The 15,279-nt window shown below is 42.6% G+C and overlaps 3 long non-coding RNA genes across 7 annotated transcripts in view; 2 read left to right on the forward strand and 1 right to left on the reverse strand.

Moving 5' to 3' along the window:
- The window catches only part of LOC138795416 (uncharacterized), a 76,265-nt gene that overhangs the window by 1,588 nt on the left and 59,398 nt on the right, over positions 1–15,279 (reverse strand). For 2 of the 5 annotated variants that reach the window (XR_011363604.1, XR_011363602.1), the window contains one exon: positions 11,799–12,028. The exons of the other annotated variants lie outside the window; for them this stretch is intronic. This is a non-coding gene — a long non-coding RNA (uncharacterized lncRNA). Of the gene's footprint in view, positions 1–11,798; positions 12,029–15,279 lie in introns of those variants that run through there. 5 annotated transcript variants of the gene reach the window in all.
- Positions 462–6,529, forward strand: LOC138794631 (uncharacterized). Its single transcript, XR_011363477.1, has 5 exons — positions 462–488; positions 569–603; positions 829–860; positions 4,064–4,106; positions 6,032–6,529. It is a non-coding gene; the product is annotated as an uncharacterized lncRNA (long non-coding RNA).
- LOC138795417 (uncharacterized) overlaps positions 14,942–15,279 on the forward strand; it is a 31,826-nt gene continuing 31,488 nt past the window's right edge. The window contains exon 1 of the long non-coding RNA XR_011363607.1: positions 14,942–15,176. This is a non-coding gene — a long non-coding RNA (uncharacterized lncRNA). The remainder of the gene's footprint in view (positions 15,177–15,279) is intronic.

A 15,279-nucleotide genomic window follows, 5' to 3' on the forward strand; every position in this document is an offset into this window, starting at 1 on the left:
GAGGAATTTCAGCTTGAAATTCCTCCTGTAAGATATGTACAGCGCAAAGTCCCATTGTGTATCATGGTTTTTCTGCTCTGTTGTTCACACTGCAGAATTTTCTGCTGTAGATCTGCTAGAGGAATCCTATAGAAGTCAAGGGGGGGGGGAGGTTAAATTCTGCTTGAAAACTTTCTGCTTCAATTCCTCGAGAATTGCTCAGTGTGCACATACCCCACAAGAAGAATTTCAAGCAGAAATCTTCAAACAGAAATTCCTCGCCTTTTGCTCAGTGTGCATTAGCCCTAAGAAACCCAGGCAACAGGGCAGACTGAACATAGCTCTACCCTAACTGGTCACATGAGCATGATGTCATCAAAGGTCCTTTAGCCTTCAAGAAAATAATGTAGAAAGTAGACTGAAGGTATCTCCGCCCACACTGGTCACATGGACATGATGTCATTAAAGGTCCTTTAGCCTTCGCCATGTGGCTGCAGCACAGCAGCAGGGTGAGTAGGTGGGTGTGGGGCTGTATGTATGTATATGTACAGTGCTGAGCACCTGGTTTCCCGCTCTTTCTGTTTTGCAGGACTCTCCTGTGTGCGTCTCACATGTAAGTGATAGGTAAGTATTCCAGATGTGGTATATTGGGATGGGCACATGTGGCTATAGTAATACCCACTGCTTCCATTATTGGGTGTTTCTGCCATGTGTGCCAGAGTGAGTCTCCCCAGACAGCCTGAGCCCGTCCCATAGTGGCTGCTTAGGTTCGCAGTGGGAGAAACATAGAGCTTAGTGGGTGATGTTTCTGTCCTTATAACCGGCTTATATCTGTGTTTTCTCTTACAGGACGCATTACCCATGATGCTTCTTGCTAAAAGGTGAGGTTTATAGTTGGATCTGTAAATGCACCGAATAATAACCCGCACACTTGCCTCTATAACGCCCATTTGTGTGGTTATTTGGGTGTTTCTGCCATGTGTGCCAGAGTAGTGAGTCTCCCCAGACAGCCTGAGCCCGTCCCATTGTGACTGCTTAGGTTCGCAGTGGGAGAAACATTTAGGTTGGGGGAGGGGATTTGGGAATTTCAGGTGTAATTTGTCCTATAATTATATTATACATTACAGGTTCATCTGGATGCGTCTGTGCTGCGTCACACCAAACTCCCAGGTGATTTTATTCTATTTAACAAAAAATATTCATAATAATAATTAGAAGAAGTTTGTGTTTGAGGCTAAGTTAACACAATGTACATTTTATGAGAAAAATGCAATGAATTGAACAAGCAACATAGCAAACAACGTCCGTACTCCGTGTGCTGCTATAAGTGAATGGAGAGGGTACGCGCTCGTCCGCTGCCGCCGCTCTCTGCTCGGAGGAGTAACATGTTAGTTTGAGCGGAGAGGAGAAGGGTGGCCTGTCTGAACTGAATAGTACTATATGTGCGTTTACCATAATTAGTGTATATTAGGAATTTGTCTAACTTTCCTATGTAATAACACATAAAAAAATACATTTTAGCCGGAGTTCTCCTTTAATCGTTGTCTATTACACAAAACAATTTTTCGAACAATAATCTCCTGTGGAATAGGGCCCTAAGCCTGACTAATCTAAGCCACCATCTTCTTTGCCGCTCCATGCTTATTGCCCCATGCAGGGAGCATTTGGTCTTCTCCACAAGGTAAACAGACGGCCTGACTCCAAGCTAATCAATACTTGTATATCCAGCCAGCACACACATCCTATCACACTGAGTATATGAAACATCCTCTGACAAGGCTTTCTATATTCCCCCCAGAAATATATTAAAGAAGAAATAATGGGGCTATTTGTGACTGTAAAAAGTAGGAGCAGGGGGGATAACCCAGGGGTTATTTGGGTAGAATAACTCGGATACAGCAGGGGAAAGGCAGAATTATGGCGATGAGGGCAGATACACACGATGAGGGCCCTATTACACCAACAGATTATCTGACAGATTTTTATTTTTTTTTAAGCCAAAGCCAGGAATGGATTTGAAAAGAGGAGAAATCTCCAGTCTTTCCTTTACCTGTTCTCTGTGTATAGTCCAATCCTGGCTTTGGCTCAAATAAATCTGCCAGATAGTCTGTTAGTGTAATAGGGCCCCAAGATCGTAGAAACCTTTTAACCTTTAGAATTTTATTGTAAACAATACTCTTTGGAGGTTAATTGAGAGGAAGACCTGGTTAAATATCCCAATGAGATCCCTCTGTGTAAGCTATCCGAGGAACAAACAGCTTGGTTAGATGAACCTATTGCATTGAATAAGCTTAAATTGGCAATAGGGGAGATGAGGGATGGTAAGGAGCCTTTTACAGGGGTTAATCATCGTGCAAGAAATCGTTAACTCTTTCAAATTTCCTTGCTTTTCCTTTGGTATAAAAGCGCCAAACGAAAACTTGTTCATATATCGATCACATCTTTTGAGCTGACCTCAAAACCATTGTTAATCGCTCTAAAGTCTAAGTGTAAACACTTATCGTTTCTAGTGTGTATACAAATATGGTCGCTATTACAATTGCATTAACGACTTTTTGTAGCAATTTAACTTCTCGTCTAAACGCCTATCAGTTAAGATAAAGAATCATCGCTTGTCAATCGCTAAATGAGCGCTAAAGCTATTTATCTGTACGTGTAAAGGGACCCTAAGACCAGAGATGAGCGAATTTAACGAAAGTGAAGTAAAGTGCTTTGTTCCGATCGGGATTACGCTTATCAGGCTGCTGGGCTTTGAAGTCCGATCTGTGCCGCTCCTCCCCGGATGCTGGGAAAAGATGGATCCAGTCCTGGGAAACGGGGAGAAGTTTCCCAGGACTGGATCCATCTTTTCCCAGCACCCGGGGAGGAGCGGCACGGACTTAAAATCCCGCAGCCCGATAAAGGCTTCCCTTCACACTTACTGTAAATTCGCTCATCTCTACCTAAGACTCCAGGCTCTGATGGCGATCATAGTAATAGCTAAAGATGGAAAAGATCAGAAGAGCCCGGAGTGTTACAGACCCATCTCCCTCATAAAGGCAGATTTTAAACTGATTGCAAAGCTGTTAACCAATCGATTGGCCAAAGTAATAGGAACAGTGAATAAACAAATATGGGTCAAAGTAGAGGGGTCGACCACAACATATGCAGTGACTTTTTCATTAAGGGTCCTATTACACTGAGCGATTTTTAAATTTGAACGGTTTAACGATTTTTCGCACGAAAATCGTCCCGTGTAATAGGGCCCTAACAGGAGGGAAAGGAATCACCCATAGGTAAGGCTCGGTTCACACTACGTTTAAACAATCTGTTTTTACAAAAAAAAATCCTTTTTTTAATGTACACAAATTCCATCGACTACAGAATGTGTTTTGATCCTTTGTCTCTTTTTTTTTTTTTTAAGTCAATGGAAAAAAAGATCAAAATGGATGAACACAAATCCATCTTTTTTTCCCCAAAATGGATTGCAAAAATGTAGTGTGAACAAAGTGGGAATACCTGTGGGTCGTTTCTTAGAATAAAATATTCACCAATTCTATTTTTCTGTTTTGCAGGACTCTCCTGTGTGCGTCTCACATGTAAGTGATAGGTAAGTATCCCAGATGTGGTATATTGGGATGGGCACATGTGGCTATAGTAATACCCACTGCTTCCATTATTGGGTGTTTCTGCCATGTGTGCCAGAGTGAGTCTCCCCAGACAGCCTGAGCCCGTCCCATAGTGGCTGCTTAGGTTCGCAGTGGGAGAAACATAGAGCTTAGTGGGTGATGTTTCTGTCCTTATACCCGGCTTATATCTGTGTTCTCTCTTACAGGGCGCATTACCCATGATGCTTCAAGCTAAAAGGTGAGGTTTATAGTTGGATCTGTAAATGCACCGAATAATAACCCGCACACTTGCCTCTATAACTCCCATTTGTATGGTTATTTGGGTGTTTCTGCCATGTGTGCCAGAGTAGTGAGTCTCCCCAGACAGCCTGAGCCCGTCCCGTTGTGACTGCTTAGGTTCGCAGTGGGAGAAACATTTCGGTTGGGGGAGGGGATTTGAGGTGTAATTTGTCCTATAATTATATTATACATTACAGGTTTATCTGGATGTGTCTGTGCTGCATCACACCAAACTCCCAGGTGACTGTTTTTTTTTTATTTTGTGTTTAATCCCTTACCTCCGCAGCCTGTTTTGGCCGTAATGCCCAGGTCCTATTTTTCAAATCTATGGTACTTCTGGGAGTTCCCATGCATCACTCGAGTGAGGAGAGACAGCCTACCTGTCATTTTCACAGCATATCCTGCCTCACCAATGAAGAGATAGGTATCGTTTAATTCCCTAACTACCCAGCGACTGTAGATGCCTTCTCTCAGACCGGGGTCAAGAGATGGCGTATGCCTTTCCTCCCATATACCTAATTCTTTGGCTTGTCAAACATGCAAAAATACTGTACAGACACCATCACATGTTTCTCAACATCAGTGAACTAGCCAGAACCTCTACTAGGAAAAAACGAAGCCAAGAGGGCGTCTCTAGTCAAGGAAACCAACTTCTAAAGAGCCACCGTCAAGAATGACATAGGAAATACCTAAGCAAGGTATCCATCCACAGACAGCTGTTTCAGGGTATTTTCCCCTCATCAGTGTGGAGTAGGATTCTGGCTAGTGGGAGCAAAGCCTAGTAGGTGCAAGAGAATGATGGTTGCCCTCAGGGAGATCAACCAAAACACCATCTTGTGTTTCCCAACGTCAATGAATCTAGGAACGTTGCTGCCTGGAAAACTAAATATGCAAATACTGTGGAGACACCATGTGTTTCTCAATGTCATTGCGCTAGCCAGACCTTCCTCTGGGAAGAAACAATCCAATGTTCCTAGATTCACTGACATTGAGAAATGCGTGATTGCGTCTCTCTGGTGTTTTGGTTGATCTCCCTGAGGTCAACCATCTTTTTCTTGAATACACTTACTAGGCTTTGCTCCTACTAGCCAGAATCCTGCTCCACACTGATGAGGGGCAAACACCCCAAAACAGCTGTCTGTGGATGGACACCTTACTGAGTCCAGTCAATTTTTGATTGTGGCTTGTTGGAAGGTGGTCTCCTTGACTGGAGATACACTTTGGATTGGTTGTTTCTTCCCAGAGGAAGGTCTGGCTAGCTCACTGATGTTGAGAAACATGTGATGGTGTTTTGGTTGATCTCCCTGAGGACAACCATCATTCTCATAAAAGGCTTTGAAGGGTCACTGTTACAAAACACTTTCGGCATGTCTAAAGTTTTCATTGGTCCGGGTCTGAGTGTTCAGACCCATACCGATCGGGAGAATGAGCAGGAAGAGGACTGTGTTGCAGCATGTCCACTTTCTGCTCTAAGTTAGAAAAAAGAGTCGGACTTATAATGGCGCTCTATGGAGTCCAGCTCTTTTGTTTCTAACTCAGAGCGGAGGGTGGACGTGCTGCATCGCAGTCTTCACCCCTCTCGTTCTGACGATCAGTCTAACAGTCTGAACACCCGGACCGATCAAAACTTTTGACATATCTCTATGACACGTCAACATTTTTTTGTAACGACGGCGACACTTTCTAGAAGCTTTATACAGTAAACAATGGTGTTTGTACCAATAGGTGTTAGTTTCTTGTTCTCCACAAGATGGCAGCAGATTTGGGTTCAGTACGTAAAATTTTGGCACTTGGCATATGCATCTAAACGATCAATTAAATAATTTTCTGAAGTACACGTTAATTTTATAAATGTATGCTGGTATTTTTTTGTTAGATTTCTAATTCAGTGCAAGTATTTAACATAATACATTTTTCTTGTGTATTAAATCAATTATTGTCTAATCACATCTTAATTTAAATGCTGATCCCAGCATTGCTCAAAGAATCCGTGTAGCATTGTGACTGTGTTCAAGCTGCACATCCTTCACCATCTGTATACATATTTTTACTTCAAATTTGAATGGACAAAAACATTATAATTAAATTTTACTATAGTTTAACTAATTCATTTTTTTTTACCATATACAGAAGAATAATTGGTAATATTATTTTTCTTTTCCAAGTTTGTTTTCAAAGGAAATCTGTCTGCTTCAATTCACATTCCAAACTGCTGACACTGGATAAGGTGACACATGGTACCGTTATTATATCTGTCTGTGCTTCTAAACTACAGAAAAATGCTCCAAAGCTGCAGTCACCGTTCTGCTGTCACATCATGTTTTATGCTCTAGTCACATCTACACCTTGTTGCTTTTTTTGTCTGGGAATGCAATCTTGCTAAGACAAAAAACATGGCTGTTTTCTTAAAGGGGTACCGCCCCCTTAAAGGGGTACCGTGGGGGAACAGGGCCAGACAGCTTATTAACACACATTACAAAGTTATATTACTTGGTAATATGTGTTAAATAAGCAGAAAAAGAAAACCGCCTACTACCCCTTAAAGCCCCTAAAAAGCTGTAATAATACCCGTTTTATTCCCCACACAGTAATTGTGTAATTAAAGGAGAAGTCCGGTGTTCGTCATTTTGTTCAAAAGATCTGGGGAAGAAGCGGCTGAACATAATACCATCTACCTCCCCGACTCTAGTGCTGGGGTCCGCTTTCCTCAGCTCTGGTTCCCAGTTGCTTCCTAGTCTGAGTGGGGACCTGGGTTGTGACGTGTCAGGCCTGCTCAACCAACCAGTGGGCGAGACAGGACCCCGCCACAGCCATTGACACGTCAAGACCTGGCTCAGACCAGGATGCAGCTGGGGGTTGGGGGCGGCAACCAGAGTGAGGGGACAGTGGACCCCTGCACTGGAGCCGGGGAGGAGGTGGTTGAACATAACATGCACCTACCTCCCCGGCGGCTCTTTTGAAAGAAAAGTCTGACACCAAACTTCTCCTTTAAGGAAGTTCAGTAGGTCCTGTCATTATGTACTTAGGTCATACGTAAGTCTCATTAGATAGATGGATACCCCCATTTAGTAGGTAGTTCTCCTAGTAGGTAGATATTTGCCATCATTAGGTTGGTAGGGCCCCCTGATATGTAGGTTCCCTAGAAGGTAGGACCATGGTAGTTAGGTCCACTCTCCCCAATAATACACAGACTCAAGACAATTTCTTAAGAAAACAACTTATCATTAAGATTTTTAAGTTTAGGAGGAAACCCTAACAAATTTCTTGTAGAAATTGCCCTTAATTGGGTTTGAAGTGAGGACACCAGAGCTGTAAGACAACAATGCTCACTACTGTCCTAACTGCCGCATGTGTACTATAGTAAATTTGCCTTCACTGGCTAATTCAGACATAATTGTTTTAGGCTGCAGCTGCACGGTGATCTTGGCTACGACAGGGGTCAGACGACCAAAGACTGTCATGTTGCATTATAGATTGTAGTGCATCATACCTAATATAGATAAATGGGGTCGCACTGTGACACATGAGCGGCCACAACCCGACACCTGCAAGAATATTCATCAGCTTCTTTTTATACTTTTCAAGCAATGTCTCATTAGAAATTGTTTAAATAATGATTTTTATGTTACACATATTTTTAAAGAATTTTTGGTTAAATATTTTCCAGTTTTCCATTTTTCTATCTATATTATAAAATAATCCGAAAATCATGTAGTTCTTATTCTCACCACTGGGGATAAAACTAAGCTGAGACTTCCTGTTGTGTCTGTGGGGATAAGAAGAGGCTGCTGTAAAGTGATCTGTACAGCATTGCAACAACATGTTGTTGAGACAATAGCAGCTCCCCGTGGAATGACCTCTTCAGTATCTGATTCTAACCAGTAAAATAAAAACTTAAGGCCCTATTTCACGAAGCGATTATTGGCTGTATTTGGCCAATAATCACTTTGTGTAATAAAAGGCAATGATCAGCTGGCATGCACAATGTCGGCTGATAGTTGTCTTTCAACATGTTGAAAGACAACCAACACTATGGCAGCGACTTGCTGCTGTTGCTCCATTCAATAGGAGTGGGGGCAGCAGACCGCCACTATCCTATGGGCTGCCTGGACGATCTAATGATCATCCAGGCAGCCACCCCCCAGCTCTCTGCGGCCCCACCTGCACTTACCCGCTTGCTGTTGACGTGTGTAATAGTGCCCCCCCCCCCTTAAAAAAATAATAATAATGAATCCCCATTCACCGCCCAAATTGTTTTTTTTTTCCGTAGCATATTTTATGGGGGAGAGAGCAGGATGAAGAAGGAGATGCTGCAGTTAGGTGAGTATAATTTTTTTTTCTTTTTTTTAACATGAGGATGCCGGCATGGGTGTGTGTGATATCTTTATTGGGGAGGCGGCTAATTACAAAGGATTGCTTACATTGGGGGGGGGGGAACTAACATGGGATTGCCTACACTGGGAGGGAGATAACTAGCAGGATTACCCACAGGAGGAAGAGGTGGTAATTTACATGGTATTGCCTACATGGGGGGGAGAAGTAATTTGCAGGTGGAAGCCTGTATGAAGAATGGGGTTAATCAAGGTAGATTCCTTCATGAGGATAGGGGCAAAGTACCAGGGGAGATAACTATATAGGGAAAAGGGTTGACTACAAGGAAAGATATCTATATGGAGGAAGAAGGCTAACTACATGGGGAGAGGCCTACAGCAGGGGGCTGACTACTCAAGGAAATGACTACATAGGGGAAGGTTAACTTCCAGGGGGGTAAATTACAGGGAGATGCCTACCTACCATGGACACTACCTATGGGAGATATATCTACATGGGGATATTACCTACTAGGGGAGCTACCTGCAAAGGGAGGTCTAACTACTATACAGATGCACAGCGTGGGGTATCACTACTATATAGGGGCACAGAGGGGCCTAACTACTATATAGGGGCACAGAGGGGCCTAACTACTATATGGGGGGCACAGCGGTCTAACTACTATATGGATACAGAGGGGACTTACTTTTATCTGAGGGAACAGATGGAGCAAATAGATGTGGAGGATGGTGGGGCATAAGTAAGAAGCCTAAACTGTTTGGCAGATCCTACTGAGAGAAGTCCTCATGGTGACCTAGGCTGGATGGAGAAGAAGAGAAAAAGTGAGCAACTCTAACTGGAGAAGACCCCCCTCCTGTGATGCACTCAAAGAAGACGACCCCTGTGAGTTATTGGCTGTAACTGCACTGTTATCACTTATGGTGCGCAGAGCCTGTGTTGAGCTTATATATGCCAATATATTGGAATTAGTGATATTGGACTGTGGATTTTATTCTGTAGCAGTGGTAGCATTATTCAGTATGCAGGTTTTTTTTTTGCAAAAACACCATCGGCCAGATGTTAAATTGGAGGTCAATGGAAGTTTATGATCGGCCTTACATGGCGTTTTTTTGGGGTGGCGTTTTGCTGATTGGCTGAGCAGACACTAATGCATTGGGCTCTGGTGAAGAGAGAAGACATTGGAGATGAGTATGGACACTTCTCTCCCCCCCCCCCCCACCACACACACACTTCACCTATTCCAGCAAGAAAGGGGACACAACCCACTTCCTTGCTGGTATGGGTATGGGTACAGTGTGAGATCAATCTGGCCCCCAGGGTGTTAAGTGGAGATTGCATCTCCACTTAACACCCTAGGGGCCACATTGTTCAGTATGGCATCCAAAGTGTCAAGTGTGAAGGTGATGCATCCTCACTTAAAGGAGAACTCTGGGCAAAATGTATTTTGTATATGTTATTACTAGAGATGAGCGAACCGGGTTCGGGTACGAGTCCATCCAAACCCGAACGATCGGCATTTGATTAGCGAGAGCTGCTGTACTTTAGCTCTAAGGTTGTCTGGAAAACATGGATACAGCCAATGACTATATCCATGTTTTCCACATAGCTTTAGGGCTATATCCAACTTTAGCAGCCACCGCTAATCAAATGCCGAAAGTTCGGGTTTGAATGGACTCGAGTATGCTCGAGGTTCGCTCATCTCTAGTTATTACATAAGGAAAGTTATTAGAACAAATAAGGTCAAATTCCTAATATACACTAATTATGGGAAATGCACAATAGCTGTATTTTGTGAATAAAGCATAAATAAGCCCCTAGTTATTCTTACAATGTAATTTCTCTATATACTGCGCCCCCTGCTGGACACTTCATATGAATTACACCCGATTAGTGACGTCACGTTTTTTTTAGAGAAATTGAAGCCTGCCTTTATGTGCATTTTCCATAATAAGTGTACAGTATATTAGGAATTTGTCTAACTTTCCTTATGTAATAACATATTAAAAAATAAATTTTTCCCGGAGTTCTCCTTTAACCCCTTGTGTGCAGACTGTTAGCATCTGGCAAGATGCTGCATACTTTAAGGCGCAGAAGACCTGTCAAAATGATGGGTGTTCTGCTCCTGCCTTTTTTTGTGTCTTCCTTTTGTTTTTCAGATATTGGTGTCAAAAGGATTGCAGCAGATTTGGTCGACTATGTTGATGAACAGCGTTTTGATGTTGTTTATTTTCTGTAATAAAATAGTCAATGAGGGGTGCAAGGATTTAATTTTTGGAATAAAATCAATTGTGTCTTGTCTTTTTTAATTTACTTTATAAGGCTTAGTGGTGAAATCTGTCTGATGGCATCCAGTACTAAGTTGGGGCTTAGTGTTAGATGGTATAAAATGGCTACCTACCCCCCCCCCCCCCCCCCAATTACCCCAGTATCCACCGCACCAGGGGCACTGGGAAGAGCCAGGTTTCAGTAGTCATGGAGCATCAAAATTGGCGCTTCTGGAATGGGCGGTAGCAGGCTGGTACTATTAGGCTGAAGAGGGCCAAAATAAATGGCCCTTCCCATCATGGTACTACTATGCTGCTGCTTTTTGGTTTGTTAACCTCAATTTCTAAACATACCAGTCCTCAAAGCAAAATCTGATAATATGTCATTTTTTTTATTACAATAAATTGACATATATTATCAGATTTTGCTTTGAGGACTGGTATGTTTAGAAATTGACGTCACTATGTACATTGGATGGTATATCCCAGTTAACCTCAGCAAAATCAGATACAGGTGAGCTGCACCTTAGATCGTTACTGTGGTTTGTTAACCTGGCTGGTCATGGAAATAGGGGGAACCCTATTTGCCTTTTTTAAATAAATTATTTAAAAAAAGTAGAGTAGGGTTCCCTCCATTTAACCCTTCCCCCCTAGTGGAGCAGTGTGGCCCACAAGGGTTAACTTAACCCCCTGGGGACCAGACTGTCACCCCTTGGACCCCCTCCCACCCACCTACAGACCACAGTCTACCACACAGAAGATCAGACTGTTTGTTCTCCCCCCCCCCCCCCCCCCCCCCTCGCAAACTCTGTGCAAGGAAAGGGTCACTTAACCCCTTCCTTTCTGGAGCGGGTGCATTCAGGTCAGCATTTTTGGACCCTTAACAGGGACTTCAGTGGAAAATGTCAAGAACAAAGAAAACATTATTCACACATACTATCAAAACACCAGAAAGAAAGCCAAAAAAAAAGGCAAAGAAATAGGAAAAAAAGGCCAAGCGCCACATTGATGTTTTATCTGGTATTTTTTGGGGGGCCTGAAAAACTGCAGACAAAAAGTGTGTATGAGGGCACCCTAAATGGGTGGTTCAGTGAAAAGTGATAATTTAAAGGGGTTGTCCAGGACTTTTCAATAAACTGATTTTACTTTACAATTGCATTCATTTCTGTAGGTGTATATTCTATATACACTTTCATTATTTATTTCTAGCTCTTCTTGTGTTTTCAGTCATTAGACCACTTTGCTTGTAATTTTTACTTCCTGTGATGTCAAGTTCAATATCTGTTTCCTGTTACGTCCTCTAAGCATAATCACAGGTGGAGTATCCGGTAGGCTTCCCTCCCATGGGTTGGTTAGAATTCCACATTGAGTTTAGCCCTGCCCCTGTAGACGGAGCTAATATTGCAGCTCAGTCGAAGTTGTAGCAGAAAGCTCAGCATGAAATGGAGGGGAGCAGGGGCTGAGAACTACCTTGTAGGTGGCACAGTGGTTAGCCTTGTTGCCTTGTAGTGTAGCAAGAATATCCATAGCACTCATCAGCTTAATCATAGACTTTAAAGGGAAACTCTGGAGAAAAAAATGTTTTTTTTATTTAATCAACTGGTGTAAAAAAGTTATAGATTTGTAAATTACTTCTATATAAAAACTTATCAGCTGCTGTATGTCCTGCAGGAAGTAGAGTATTCTTTCCAATCTGATGCCGTGCTCTCTGCTGCCACCTCTGTCCTCGTCAGGTGAGAGGTTTTCTATGGGGATTTGCTCCTGCTATGGACAGTTCCTTACATGGACAGAGGTGGCAGCAGAGAGCACAGTGTCAGACTGGAGGGAAAATCACACTTCCAGCAGGGCATATAGCAGCTGTTAAGTACTAGAAGGATTAAGTTTTTTGTCTAACAGTTCTGTATAATTTTCTGATACTAGTTGATTTAAAAATATTTTCTCTGGAGTCCCCCCTTTAATGCTCCATAGCAGGGATTACAAACAGGGAGACAAAGCGGTGTTTCCAAGCCATTACTACTTTCCACATTAGCGCTTTCTGTTGAATTTTAGACTGTCCTCCACATTAAATCTTTTAATAGTATATTTATACCACAAAATTTGCGTAGAGGAATCCACATTGGGAAATAGATAGATAGACAGATAGATAGGAGATAGATAATAGATAGATAGGAGATAGATAGACAGACAGATAAATAGGAGATAGATGATAGGTACATTAGAGATAGGAGATAGATAAGAGATATAGATAGATAGGAGATAGATAGATAGATAGGAGATAGATGATAGATAGGAGATAGATAGATGCATACATACATAGGAGATAGATGATAGATAGATTAGAGATAGATATTAGATAGATAGATAGATAGGAGATAGATATTAGATAGATAGATAGATAGATAGATAGATAGATGATAGAGATAGATGAATAGATAAGTGATAGATAGATAAATTGATAGATAGATTAGAGATAGATAGATTAGAGATAGATATTAGATAGATAGATAGGAGATAGATGATAGATAGATTAGAGATAGATAGGAGATAGATGATAAAGATAGATAGATGAATAGATAAGCAATAGATAGGAGATAGATAGATACATAGATAGATAGGAGATAGATGATAGATTAGAGATAGATAGATAGCTAGGAGATAGATGATAGAGATAGATAGATGAATAGATAAGCGATAGATAGGAGATAGATAGATTAGAGATAGATAGATAGATGGATAGGATAGATAATCTGTAAATGAGAAATGAGTGCTTATCCTGGTGATGTAGCGGAGATCTTAGATTTTCTGTAACCCTGTCCCTTATCCCTGGCTGTAAATGTTTTTGAATTAAGGGCGCTGTTACATGATGATCGGCCTATGTAAAAGGACCAGCAATCAGCTAGTGAATTAACTAACGGTATTCTGATTCGAAGCAAATATATTGGGTGGGTCTGATGCTGGGACCCCCACTGATTATCGGAGCTTTTTTATCAGTTCTATAAACCTTGAATGGGGCAGCACAGGCTAAACTGTCCGTCAGCTCAATCATGCTCCTCCTTGCCATGATCTGGGGGGGAGGGGGGCACTTTGATGGAGGACCCAGCAGTCAGACTTCCAGAAATATAGCAGCTATAACCTATCCAGTGGATAAGGGATAATTGCTTTAAAATAGAATACCCCTTTAAAATGTAAAAACATGCATCTAGCCAATGAGCACAGGGGAGTGCAAGGTACAGATACAGTATTGGCCATGATGTGTGGTTTGTAGATAGTCCTTTAGGTCCATAGGAAATGTATTTCTGGATTTCAGGTAACCCTGGATATAAAACAGATGACATAGCATTGCTTAAGGGGAACTATCCGCAGGTTAGATAAAGCTGCAGATTCATCTAACCTGACAATAGTTCCCCTTTAGTTTATTAACATGCCTGCACCATGTTTTTAAAGGGGTTATCCAGCGCTACAAAAACATGGCCACTTTCTTCCAGAGACAGCGCCGCTCTTGTCTCCAAGTCAGATGTGGTTTAAAATTAAGCTCCATTCACTTCAATGGAACCAAGTTACAGAACTCGCACCCAAACTGGAGACAAGATCGGTGCTGTCTCTGGAAGAAAGCGGCCGTGTTTCTGTAGCGCAGGATACCCCCTTTAATTATTAATCTACCGAATAAAGACCGCACACTGCTTTTTTTTTTTTAAGGAGCTTACCCTAAGCTATCATGCTGTACAAACGTCTGGCTACAGGGTGACTGAATCAGACAGAAAATAGTAGCAGAACCAGAAAATACATTCGACTTTTCCAATCCTTATGCCGATAAAAAGCAAGCGAGTGCTTGGAGATGTTTTGCAGGCGGTGTTTATTTAGCGGTGGTGTGACTATGGTTATAAACAGCTTCAGAGGATGGACGGTTCGGATGAATAACCCCCCTCCGCCCTTGTGATGTGGGCTGCCACTTCTCCTCCTCCAATCCACAGGGCTCGCTTTCATTACAGGGACGCTATTTTAGGAAGCTTTATAAACCACAAAGGATCCTGGCAGGTCCCTCCTTCTCCAGAGACTCTAGAATCCTCTTTAGGCAGAGTCTTACTAGAATGTCTCTGCCCGTAACCCTTTCCAGCCAATCCCTAAACAAAGTCTGGGAGATTTTCACATATCTATATTTTGTTGACAATTACTGTACGGCGCCGCCCTGCCTCGCCCTTCTGCTCTCTATGGTATTGTCTGTTTCCTTAGTCGTGCCCTCCCTTCTCCTATCCTCCTCCCCCTCCCCCAATCCTGTTTTCCTTCTTGCTCCCTCTCATCTCGTTCTCCTCCCCTTTTTCACCTATTAATGCTCTCTCGTCTCTATACCTCTCTGCCTCCCATCTCCCCCCCCAGCACACATCCCTCTATTCCTGATATCCAACCGGTCTCCTTGGTAACATTGACCCTGCAGCCTTTGGGAAAGCAGGAGGAGGCTGGGGAATAGGGACCAGGACAGTTTCCATAGCAACCATCAGCGGTGACATCTTACCACTCCCCTGGCACCAGTTCCTGTGGCAACACACCCAACACATCCCCACCTACTCTGGGCTTCCCATCAACCACTAATGTCAAATTTAACTCTTTCACGGTCTCCTTAGGGTTGGTCTGCAAGCCCAGCAGGCAAATTGTCAGCATGAAGGCGTGCTTTAGTTTTCCACCATAAGGAAGAGGCTGATGCATCGTGCAGTAGGAGGTACAATGGTGCAGGGAGATGTTCTCGGAACAATGTAATACACCAGCATACAGATTTTATACGATGGAAAAGCCACCATCCTACTTTCACGGTGTATTCATAC

This window comes from Dendropsophus ebraccatus, chromosome 6 (assembly GCF_027789765.1).
Source record: "Dendropsophus ebraccatus isolate aDenEbr1 chromosome 6, aDenEbr1.pat, whole genome shotgun sequence".
Classification (NCBI taxonomy): Eukaryota; Metazoa; Chordata; class Amphibia; order Anura; family Hylidae; genus Dendropsophus; species Dendropsophus ebraccatus.